At 33.1% G+C, this 12,835-nt stretch overlaps 1 protein-coding gene across 5 annotated transcripts in view; it reads right to left on the bottom strand.

Moving 5' to 3' along the window:
- The window catches only part of LOC119640083 (protein held out wings), a 109,932-nt gene that overhangs the window by 25,723 nt on the left and 71,374 nt on the right, over positions 1–12,835 (bottom strand). The gene's annotated exons all lie outside the window — the stretch shown is intronic.

Genomic DNA, 12,835 nt, shown 5'->3' with positions numbered 1-12,835 from the left:
ACAGAAGTTTCAATTAATCTATTACATAGTTCGTAGGCACTCTGTCAAAAAAGTATCGGTAATCATTACAGTTTAGTGTGCATTTGCAGAGTTTTCCAGCGAACAGATTCTTTTTCCTTTAGCGAGGATGCACTTGGCTGCTTCTGGTTATGCCGGAGACATTCCCCCCATTACATTATATATGTAATGCATCAGATGTTATATATCTGAAGTGTTATTTGAAGTGCTCTTTAATGAATTTCTATTACTGTACAGTACGGTGGTAGCAGCCAGCACTGCAACTATAAAATATTTTGAATATTTTTTAGATTAATTTTCTTGTTTATTTCAAACTTAAGGTTAGGCCGCCACTTCATAAAAACATGAATTAAATTTTATTATTTAAAAAAATTTATCATTTAATGTTTTTTATTTTTTTTAACCACAAAAATGTATTCAAATATTTATTATTAAGAACTAAAAAAAAATTGTGGTTATCGTTTGTTTTTTAGTTAAAAGTGAAGCGAGAATATTTTTTGTTGTTATTTCTTTTTATATTTGTTTTAATCAGAATATTTATTGCGTTAATTAATAATTAATTGATTTGTTACTGATGCTTAATTGAGTTAAGCATTAACATAAAATTGTGCATTGGATGATGATGATGCTTTCGATTTCAATTCTCAGATAATCTGTGATTTATATTTTCCTTTTCGGTAGCGCATTCTGCATTGTATTTGTTGTTGTTATTTTTATTATATTTCCTTTCATAAAATTCAAGCATAGCAGTAGTGTATTTTTTTTTATTATTATTAATATTATTGAATTTTAATGTTTTTGCTGTTGTTGTTGTTGTTGTTGTTTTTTGTTATTTTAAAAACACTGGCTTCGCATTTGTTTACGTGGTATATAGTTTTGATCTAAGCCGCCTTTTCATTAAAAGTCTATAAGTATGTAATGTTGTATGTGTTTTGTTTGGTTCATATGTTACACAATTATTGTGTTTATATTATATAGACAAAGCATATATATGCGGTTAGTTATTATAAGAAGCTCATAGTTTTTTTTACTTGCAGTAATTTCTATAGTGAATTTCCTGGTGTCTCTCTTTTATGCTTGTGTTTGTGTGTGCGTGGGTGTGTGCGTTTATCAGTTATTACAATTTATTGCTTGCCTTATAATAGCAATGAAATTTATAACATTATTAACTCAATTACTGTAACAATTAATTGCATTATCTACCGTAGGGGTGATTGCGTTTGCTTTTAATATCTCTTTTTTTTAAATTTTTTTATTATTATTACATATTTTCTATAATTATCAACAAAATTTATGATTTTTATAGAAATTTCAAGAGCCTACTTGCCCGATTAGACTTGAATCTATTTCAAGTGCTTTTCAAAATCCATTTAAAAATTAGGTAAACATCGGTTTATTGTTTGAAGCTTACAACAATTGTTTACTTTGTTGTCAGTCTTGCTTTGCTACATGAGCATGTGAATACAGAAAGTATATATGTTTTTAGTCAGTAAAATATGTAAAGAATCGTTGTCTTTGTAGTGTTATCCGTTTATTATTTAAAATGTGAATGCAAAAGATATTCTTTTTAGCTTTGGGGTCTTTTAACAACTGATGCCAATCATCGTCAGGGCATTAGAGCCATTACTTCTTGACCTACGTAAACGAAGATGGTGGCGCCATCGCGGAGAGGATAGAAAGAAAGTCCGTCGACCTTTTCGAAGTAGTAAGCCCCGTAGCAAACTGCCACTTGCTAGAGAATTGGATCGGGCACGGCTCTCGGGTTTACGAAGACTTAAACACGACAGGCAAAAGGTATCACGGTTTATCACTGTTTCATAGTTAGTTAATAGCAGTTAGTCCTTTTAAGACCGGGTTTCTTCTTATTTGCACAATTTTTTCATTTTTAAAATTTTAAAAGAAAAAAATTTGATTTTTCGAGCACAAAACTTAAAAAATTAAATGCCTTTTTATAGAAGCAGGGTATTTTAAAACCTCCTATGCGAAAATTTCTATCTTCTCGAGCTTCTTACGCTAAGACATGTACTCTGCAGAAATGCATAGGATATTCTCGATAATAAAAAATTTGTGAGGGTGTATGCAACCCCCAGATAGCCTCGAGATTGGCCCACTTTTTATTATACCGATCGATCCAGAATCACTTTTTGTATCGATCTAAGCTTGTCTGTCTGTCTGTGTTGTTTCCTTGTGTTCAACCTATTGTTAAATTATTTCGATGAAATTTGTTACACGGACATGTTTTGATCGAAGGAAGAACACTACTGAAAATGCTACAGATTGTATCACTTTTTCGGTCACTCGCCATGTAACGCCTTGTTCTGAAAACTCGTTATATCAATAGCTGTACGGGATGTAATGATGGTAGGGCTTTTTTAAAGCGCTTATGGCTGTGTTACCCCTTAATGCAATAAGATTTCTAATTCCTCTTGCATTCCTCTTGTAATTTGTATTAACTCCCGTGGTATATTTACATATATTTCATATATATTTCGCTTCCCTTTTATTATAATATGCCTACGCTTGCATAGCATATGATGTTTACAATTTGTTTTAGTGTTGCAGGGCTCATCAAAATATTTTGAAAATTACCACTTGTACTTGTCAAACTGAAGTTTACGTGGACGGGCAGACCAAAGGACAGACAGGCTTAAAAGCATTCAGGAAATAGCTTTGAGTCGATTGATGTAATGAAAAGTTGATCTTTCTGAAGATGTATGTGCATAATTTTACTACAAATAGTTTAAGGTAACTCTACGTACCTCTAATAGAAAAGCCATGAGGACTGGGTGTTAAATAATTTGACACACGCTTAAGATTATTTATCTGTCGCTGCTTTTATTATCTAAATTAATCAACCAATGTTTTCCTTCAATCATTATAAATTATCTGTTAAGCTTATAGAAAAGCCAAACTGAGCGTTGTGTTGTTATTGTAAAATCGAAAGATAGACTTTTTAGAATATTTTTACATATTATCAAGGAAGTTCGGTTCATTGCTTCATCATTAAATAACATCATTAAACTTCAGCAAATACAAATGCAAATACGAACGCATTACACCTACGTGCATAGGTGTATAGAATTTGACAGAGTCTCATGTTCGTTTTTCATTCACAATACATTTATCTTTCCATTAACACCGGAAATGAATATAATTAATTTTATTTTAAGAAAAGGCCCTAATATTTTATATTATTTTTAATTTCACTTCTTCTGCTATAATATAACTGAAGAAGTTTTTTTTCATTCGTTTTTATGTTACATAAAAGGCTAGATGTAAATAAATGATTTGTTAACATTTAACTTGACACACATTTTTACTATTTGGTAAGAAAATATGACTCAGTTAACTAGGCGGTGTGTATGTATTATCCACGTACGTTGCCAACAGTCAATCGGTGGTTTTTTTTTCCTCTTTTACATTTAATTTAAATAAACAGTAATGGGTGGCGATGGTTGTTAATTTTATTCTCTTTTTGAATTAGTAAAAAAAAAAAAAAAGAAGCGAAACATATAATTTTTTTCAGCTTACTTTAGTCTGAACTGTGTGACATGGTGGGGCGGTTGTTTACATCATTTACGAAAAACAATTAAGCATTCAAGCTATCTTTCGCGCGCGCCTGTGTGCATATTTGCATGTTATGTGCTCATGTGTGTGTGTGTATGTGTGCATTTATTTTTATTAGTTAGGCATGCGTGTCAGTTAAATTACTCTGAAGGTGTTTAAGTTAAATTTATTCTTGTTAATTACCTTTACGCATAACTGAAAACAAGATCATAAAACCGCACATTTATAACCGCCTTTTAAAAAGTCTATGAAGAGATAATTAGCTTCGTAACGGCAGAATAGAAAATTTCAAGACTTCTCCTCTAACGAAGATCAAGCGAATTGCATTGAAATTACAAACAAACAAAGCATTTGGCCTAAAAAGTCGTCTAACACTTTACAATAACCTTTCAACGGAGAACACGCTAAGACATATTGTCCAAGCGACTATAGGACTCTAAAATTTTTAATTGCTCTACTCTAGTCTAAGTCTAGACGCTTGTATGTCTTGTTAGAAAGATAAGCTTTCAAAGCAACACTAAAAGGTTTCAACGCGAATTTTATTACGACTTGCAAATGCAGATAAAACACTAAAGAGACAAAATTATCGTCCAAGGCCGACTTTTATACATAACCTCTGCGCCACTTCAAGAAATCAATTTTTTTCTATCGATTTAAATGATCTCTTCAAGCTTCTGCAGATATGCTAAGCAATTGTCTCAAATTTTATCATTCACTGGCATATAAAAAAAATTGTCAAAAAACACCTTTCAAACCGTATCTTGCTTCCTTTATGATGACTTAGGTAACATGAATACATTTGTATGGAAGGCCGGACAAGATATATGTATACAAACAGCGCGGAAATGTAGTTAATTTCTTTATTTGTCACACAACGTAGTACTCTTTGTCTATTTGAGTGTACTAAAAATTGGACTTTTTTGGCGTGTAAAGGCTTGCTATTGATGAGAATTTTTGTTCGGAAGGTGGATCGAATAATAAACCGATGTCAACCGAGAGCACAATAGTAAATCTATTGACTAAGTGGGACTCTTCCTGCCATCTAAAGGCTTATTTTTTACAAGAATATCCGTTTAATGCTAATACACCAAATTTCAAAAAATTGTTAAAAATAGTTCCTCTCACCAGAATTTCAACTTGTTTAGCTTATTTGAAATGCACTTTCGTAAAGATTCCCGAGGTGTCTACAAAAATATTTTTTTCGTGCCTATAGAACAGTCTTCCAAATCCCACAGCGTTCTGTTACGGCGTTCACGCACGCTCTCTCTCTCTCTGTAACGGGATGTGGTAGGTGTCTTTGCTAGTTAAATACGAATTTATCTTCATACCCAAAAGGGAACTTAAGAGACCCTACAAAACATATATAATCCTAGGTTGATGTAGCAATGTCTGTCCGTCCGTATGTCTGGATGTTGTGTGCTATTGGCACTTTCCTGGCAGCGAAACTGAAGATATCAACGTCAAATTGGGTAGAAACATTGGAACTTTCTGCACGCAGGCTGGTATTGAAAATGGGAAAAAATAGTTTAGAGCAGAAGCGTGCACCGAATCATATACTGAACGCAACTTAGTTTTTTCTAACAAAGATTTTCGGAAATTATTAAAGTTAGATAGCCAAAACTTTCCGTATTTTATGCTTTACGAGACATTTTGCTAACTAGGTCCAACAATGGAACTAATCGGCCGAGCCCACACAATTTTGCGAGCAATTAAATTTAATTTTTTTTCACTTTTTTAAAGTTTACTGCTTATTTATCGTAAAGCAAAAAAAAAAAAAAAAACCTTTAGAACTATTTTGTACATTTCTCAAATCAAGATATATTATCTGCCTAAAACTATGGGCATCAAATAAAAGAAGTACGAGAGTAGAATGTGAAAAGCGTAGTTGTGGGTATGCGAGATTCGGTCCCAGCCGAATATTACTCGCTTACTTGTTCTTATACAAGTACTTTTTCGAAAGAGTTCATTATAAGGGAAATTGTATTAAAAGCGGTCAGAACGAATTCATTGTCAATATGGTCCGTCCATTCTTTCAAATTGCATTAAAATATTTTCGAAAAGTTTCGATCCGTGGATTGAACAGACAAATACGTGGGCGGACATCGGCAGAATCATTTTCTGAGATAAGTTTAATTCAAATCTTGATGAGTGTTGCATACAGTCGCACAAACTTGTTAAATCCTTAGCACAGACAACGTAACGCGTAAAAGAAAATCTTCGAAAATATTCCTTTAAAAGTATATTTCAAAAAGAACTTTAGCAAAGGGAATTTGAAGCTGAAATTTTAAATTTCGTGAACGTTGAGAATATTCTACAGACATTTTACGAATAAAAGATACCCCATTACCAAGGACTAGAAGTCGTTTCAGATATACTTACAAATGAAAATTATTGTAACATTTGCTTAGATAACTTAATATGTGAAATGGAAACATTAAGTTAGGGAATGACGAGAGTTCATTTCAATTGACAAGTGCTTGCGATGGTTGCAAGCCATTGTTCAGAACTGGACATAGTAGATTCATTCAATCACCTATAAGATATAAATGGGTATTTCATTAGTCGTAAATATGAAATACCTTAGTTGAGACAGCGATTCGAAAGGCAAGTCATTGAAAAAACATATTTTCTCGCCCCTTTAAGCATATAACGTAGTTATCACAAAGCAATGAAAAGTTATTAGTTAGTTAAACCTTTACGACTTATCTCCATTCATTTGGAAAAGTTATGTTTGCACGGAGCTTAACGGTTATTATTTAATTAGGGATGAGCAACTAGCTTGCTTATTTAGCGGACAAGAAAAATAAAGGAAGATAATATATAAAAAAATAGGACCGTGTTAACTAAATAATAGCACGCTATTTAAGTTATGGACGGGAAGGTTTTGTTTTTGTAGCGCTAACTTGAAACTACAAAATTTCGTCGGCATTTGTTGCTCCTCTTACTGTCATCATATCCCGATCATATTAAAATGAAACTCTATAATTAAGAGGAGTTAAGTTAATCATCATCTGCTGTCAGTAAAATTTCAAACCCACAATTTATTCACTTCAATTTGCTAAAGACTAATAATCGCATCACACCTAACGAGTTATGATCGGATTTCATTTCATTAACAGTGGCTAACAATTAAATCAAGATTTACGTACTTTTTCATTAGTTACACTCACTTAATTCCAGTAGGATTTACATTTTCACATGAGAACCTATGCTGTTCGCGTTTAAACATAAATATTTACTTGCGATTTTCTTTTTTTTTTTTTAATGTTTATTATAATTTTTTTTATTACTACTATTGTGTGTGTGTGTGTGTGTGTGTAAAGCTTTAAATGAATGCTTTATTTTATTTTAATCACTGTAGTCAGTATAATTATAGTGATTTATATTTTGTTTTTTTTTTTTTCTATCAGCGACTGTAAGTTATTAGTAATGAATTCATTGTTATCATAAAGCATAACATTGAGATCTTTACGGAATGGAAGATATAACACAATTCGAAAATGTTTGCTTACGTTTGTCTATGACGATAGAGAAGCGTGGGTCGATTGACAAATGAATATTGATCGGGTATGCTTTGATCGACTGAAATATTTATTGCAATTAATTAAAAAAAAAAAAAAAATCATTAAATATTTTATGGTCTTGATAAAAAAAAAGTGCTAAAAATGTAGGCGTCAACGCTTCTTTTTTGCTATTAAACAGGGATCTATCTTCGTTTCGCCCTTTTTGACCCTCTCGATATTCTCGTCCCCTCTATGTACTAGCTTTCCATCCCATTCTCTTTGGTCTTCTGTTTCTATTCAATTCTGGTGCCCGGACCAACTCCATCATCGCTTTAACACTTCGCAAGTAGCCTAAATTAATAAGTTTCTTGGCATGCGTACCCGTTCTCTAGGACGTGCTAAAAGTTGTACACTGCGGTGATGTTTGCAATAGCATCTGAGTTACTTACCGATAACCGTGCAACGACATACATATGTTCTCTCACAGACACAAAACAATTATTTATTTAAAATTATAAATTTTATTAGTGAGTACCGAAAACAGTACACGTGGCATGAAAACTGCAAAAACTGCATCTACTCAGCAACGGTAATTTGGGAAAGGATGTCTTTAAAAAAGATCAATTATAAAAATAGTTGCATCAAGTTAATAGACGACTATTGCACTTTCATCTTTATTGTAGTTGAAGAGATGAGGTACAATTGAACTTCAAATTTAAAATTAAATAATTAAATTAATGAATTTTCACGAATTTCATTACCATAAAGCATATGTTGCGTACATACGCATGTATGGCATGTATAGGGAATACATATAGTAAAAACCACAGGCAGGTGGTTAAGAGGGAAGAAAAGCCACAGATGCCCGCTGAGTTACATTTAATAACTTTGGGTGACTGCATATTTAACTTTGGTGTTCTACTTCTTATTTCTAACGTTTTTAGTTGCTAATTTCACAGGGCTTCTGCTCTAACCGATTCGGCCCATTTTCAATACCGAACTGCGAGCAAAAACTTCCAGTGTTTCTGTCAAATTTGAAGTTGATGTCTTAATTTTTGCAATCAGGAGAGTGCCAACGACACACACTACACAGACGGGCAGACATGAATTAATCAATTTAGAATTTCACGCCCACCATGAATATATATATTTTATAGGGTCTCTAAGGCGTCCTTTTGGGTGTTACTCAGATTGTCAAAAGAAAAACATAATGAGTACACGTCCATGCTTCAGTGGGGCGTAGAAAAAATGCAGGCAAGTTTAGCTAAGGAGAATACCATAGATTGGTAACTTAAATCCGAAACTGATCAATAGCAATACATCGCCCTCTTCGAAAATTCGAAGTCGAAAGCTTGAAATTACCGTATAGCGTAACGTAAGTTCATTTAGGTATAGCAGGAATTTTGGCAATTTTTTTTATTTCTACACAGTTACTTATTATATTTGTAGACTTTTTTATTCTTCTTCTTCTTCTAAAAAATTTTCGAAACATGTGGAAAGCGGGGAATGTTATTGATTATGATCTACGTAAGCGCTCTGTAATGCGTATTTAAACTGTAGTCGGTTCCCTGATTGCTGCTAGGTACTCTTCGTGTTCAAACAGCGAAAGTACATATGTTTAGACTGTTTTAATTGAAGCGCATTCTTAGCAAATGCTTAGAATAAACCTATTAACTGCCTATTTGCTTAAGACAAAAGCTTCTTAATTAAATAATTAATTAATATTTAAGACTTTGTTTGCAAATTATCAACAGCAAAAAAAAAAAAAAAAAAAAAAAAAAAAAATGAAAAAAAATAAAGCGCAAACTGTTTATTGCAATTAATAAAAATTTTCTTTCGATTTTTTATTTTTTCTTTTAAGAGCCTATATTTGCTTTTAATTTGCAATTTGCGCTATGATAAAATTACACGATGACCTTAGAAGAAGAAATCAAATATCGTTTCTAGTAAACCTAATATTTATACATTTCTGTTGATCTAACATACACAACAGTTGGACAATATCAACAACGTATTGTTTTGTTTGATTTTATAAACAATCGTTAATTAAAAGCGCTAAGTGAAATATTAATAACGTTTTAAACAATTTTCCTTCTCGGCATAAACGAAAGGGGACGCCCTAAGAAGTTTCAGTAACTTTTGATTTCGCTTGCAGCCTTCAAAAACATCTTTCAAAAAGGAAATAATATCAGCTTGATTTGATTACTGCTTAATTTCAACTATATTTAGCAATATCGGTTTTCTGATCGTGTGCTTTGAAAATTTTCCTACTTTCGAAAACGGAACAACAAGAGCTCCAGCCCCAGACCTATTTTGTTGTTTTAATTTTACAGATCAAATTTGAGAATTTGCAAACGCACACTCTACAATTAATATAACTTTAAAGTAACTAAGAGAATTTTGTACTGCCACCGCCGTTAAATTAAAAACAAAAACAAAAAAAAATTAAAATATCCATATTCTGCAATAATGGATGCGCGTGGCCGAGTTTTCGCATTGTTTGCAGAGTGCAGAATAGTCCACAGTACGGCGCGTGGAAATTCTTTGCTGTGGTGTCCACCTAAGAGTCATGCGTAAAACACCAAACTTTTGATATACTGTAGGCATGTACTTTGACCTGTCAGTCTGCAGGTAGACAGTTTTTGAGACCTTTGCAAAATGTAAAGCTTAGATCGTAGCTTCTGGGGCCAAGGCAATTTTTTACCATAGAAAAGCAAATAAACGGAGGGACGGACATTCCCAATTGGATTCAGGAATTGATACTGACTGAAACTAAGGTCAATTTTTGCCACAGATGGACATACGAACAAACGCATGGACATGCCAAATTGGCTTCAGACCTGACTGTATACCTTATAGTCACAGAAGCCTCCTTCTGGGTATTGCGGATACATTCACTTGACTTGACAACGGAAAAATCGCACCACCAAACGCTCGTTACTAGCTACACGAAAACGTAACAATTTCAAAATTCTCGATTCAGCAACCTGGATTTGTGGATCGGCCTAAAAGTTCACAAAATCTGGTAAAAAAGAAAAAGACAAAATGTATGCTATCGAATAGAGGTGCAAATAGAGCGATGACATGTGTCTATCCTCTAGACGGGAATCTGTATGAGTTGAGATCTGTGAAACTACGCGTAATTCGTATTCCGAAACTGTATGAATTTCTCTAAATGAGTTTTAGATAAAAATCAATGACTGTACTCGCACTTGTAGATATATTGCAGTTAAACAAATTTATATTCGCGAGATTTTTTCTTTCGCCTTTTTTCCCCTTTTTATGTTCATATTTTATTCTGTTCAAGTAGTTGAAAATGTATTATAAAATCCCATTTAATTTGTTTGCGTGCTGGAATTTATATATAAATATAAGAGAAGCAACAACAACAAATTGGCATTTTATGTTTATGAATGTCATGTGTATGCATACACGCACAGAGATCTGTATGCTTAAATGTCTACACTTGCATTGCTTTCTGTTTATAGTTTAATTTTTTGTGAACATATGGCAAACGTCCCTGCCACAAACGAACAAAAACCACTATTTAGAATTATTTTATTTTATTATTACTTTTTTTGTTTTCTTTTTTAAGTATAAATTTCTCGATTTTCTTGCTATTATCATTGTTCGTTAGAAGGCTTAACCGTAATGCAGCGTTCCCCAAACGAATTCCTCTTTAGGGAGAGCTTTTGTCTATGCAATTTCAATTAAAACGTAAACATTGTTTCAATGATTTATTAAGCTATTAAAAGTCCAAGCGCAATCCAAGGCCAGCCGTAAATTTTTATGCGATTATAATGCAATAAATGTTTTATTGGATTCTTTACAACTAATTCTCACCTTGTTTATGATTTAATGAAAACTATGTATCCACGAAGAGCAAGGTGTACAGTCGGCGATTAAAGCACAGTCGATTAAATTATAATTAATTGTCTTCATATCTTATCGAAAATGGACACATAGTCGCGTTGCGTTCAATCACTCAATCACCCATGTCTAATCTGCCGTAAGCAAGACAGTTGTTATTGCTGAGAAAACTTTATCCATTGGCCGTTTCTTTAAATATATATGTTGTTAACGCTCTTGTTGAAGCAAACAAGTGGAAGTGAACAATTTTGAAAACATTAGGCCCAAAATTTAATATATATTCTCAAAGATTTGATTTAATTAACGATCTGTAAAACCATATGTTTTTAAAGGCGTTACCATATATAAATTCACACAGCTGATTGTTTTTATTATGTACCGTGAAATGTATGAGAAATTAAACCAAGCATGTAACGTAGATGTTGGAAATACTTCAGTACGAAGTTTCAGCTAAACCTCCGCTATAAACTCGATGAGGATTTGAGTGATATTCAGGAGTATATTCAGGATGATTTGTGCTTTCAGGTGAAATTAAATCAAAAATTACGATTCTTGCTTTCTCAAGCCAGAAAATTATATTCGGTCTTGGCCGAATATTTTATATCTATCACCATGATCCCAAAAACAAAAACAAAAAAAAAAAAACAAATTTTCATGCTCTATATATATATTGAGCGATTTATGTATGATTGCATGTACTTGTTGTAGTTTCTGAGTAGCAACCAAAAAACAAAACTCTTGTTGGGGTTGTGGACGTGTCTTCTGATTTCTTTGTTTATTTTCGAATGCTTTTGCAAATTTGTAGGCGATATCAACTTGCCTACAAACGGGAGAATGTTTACCGTAGATTGGCAGACGAACAGACGGACATGTGCGTTTAAAATTTGAAATTGCCCGAGAATTTGCCCGAGAAAACATGAATTTATTCTGACACGCTACAATATAGACTAGGTGTGGCCGATTGTCTCCATTTTGTGCGTGCTTTAACTAACATGGCCCGTTTCTAATACCACACCCACATGCAAGAGCTTCCCTTATTTCTGCCAAATTTGAAGTCGATAGCTTAATTTTTCCGGTCGTGAGAATGTTTGCAATACATATTTTTAAACGGACAGACGGCGAGGCGGCTGTGTCCACGGTGGTGGGACGACGCCTCTCATCCTTCGGTGAAGAAAGAAAAATTCTCATACGCTGGGCAACTACATGAATGAATACGAACTCAGCGCTAGCGGCTCTAGCTGAGAGTATGAACTATTTTCCTTCCCTAGTTTGCATTAATCATCACTTGCTATGCAAACAACAAAACTCATATGTAAATAGGTCGAAGCTAATCACTTAATGAACACCGATAGCTTTAAGCGAAAATGATTGAGATTTGCGATCGTAGCTCATTGTTCAAAAAAGTGAAATTTCTGACAGGAAAAAAAAAGAGAATTCGCTTCTATCAAACATTTGTTTAATAACGTTGAAAATCTTGAGGAGCCTAAAGATTGGGAAGCCAAGTCTGATATAAGTATACATCGTTGCCGTCAGCAGTAAATGAATAACTTGAGCTTGAGAAGATTACAACAATAACCGCAACTCTCTCATATGTGGCACAGCACATGTCGTCTATTACATTTAATTGTTGTGTAATATATATATATATATATATATATATATATATATATAAGCATCAACGTACACACAATTAATAAATAAATGTATCAATTGAATCTACACAGGAATCTTTGCGCTTTTGCTTGCATTAAAAACATTAAAAAGAGTTATTGTCTTTAGTTGAGTTATTATTACTTGAGCTACTTTATCTCTCATATATTTCTTGTTTCAACTAAACTTTTTCGTTTCATGGCTCGTTAAGAAAAATGATTAATTGC

The sequence above is a fragment of the Glossina fuscipes genome, unplaced genomic scaffold (assembly GCF_014805625.2).
Source record: "Glossina fuscipes isolate IAEA_lab_2018 unplaced genomic scaffold, Yale_Gfus_2 115, whole genome shotgun sequence".
NCBI classification, from domain to species: domain Eukaryota; kingdom Metazoa; phylum Arthropoda; class Insecta; order Diptera; family Glossinidae; genus Glossina; species Glossina fuscipes.
The sequence above is the reverse complement of the archived record's forward strand: the minus strand, read 5'-3'. Positions and strand labels throughout refer to the sequence as shown.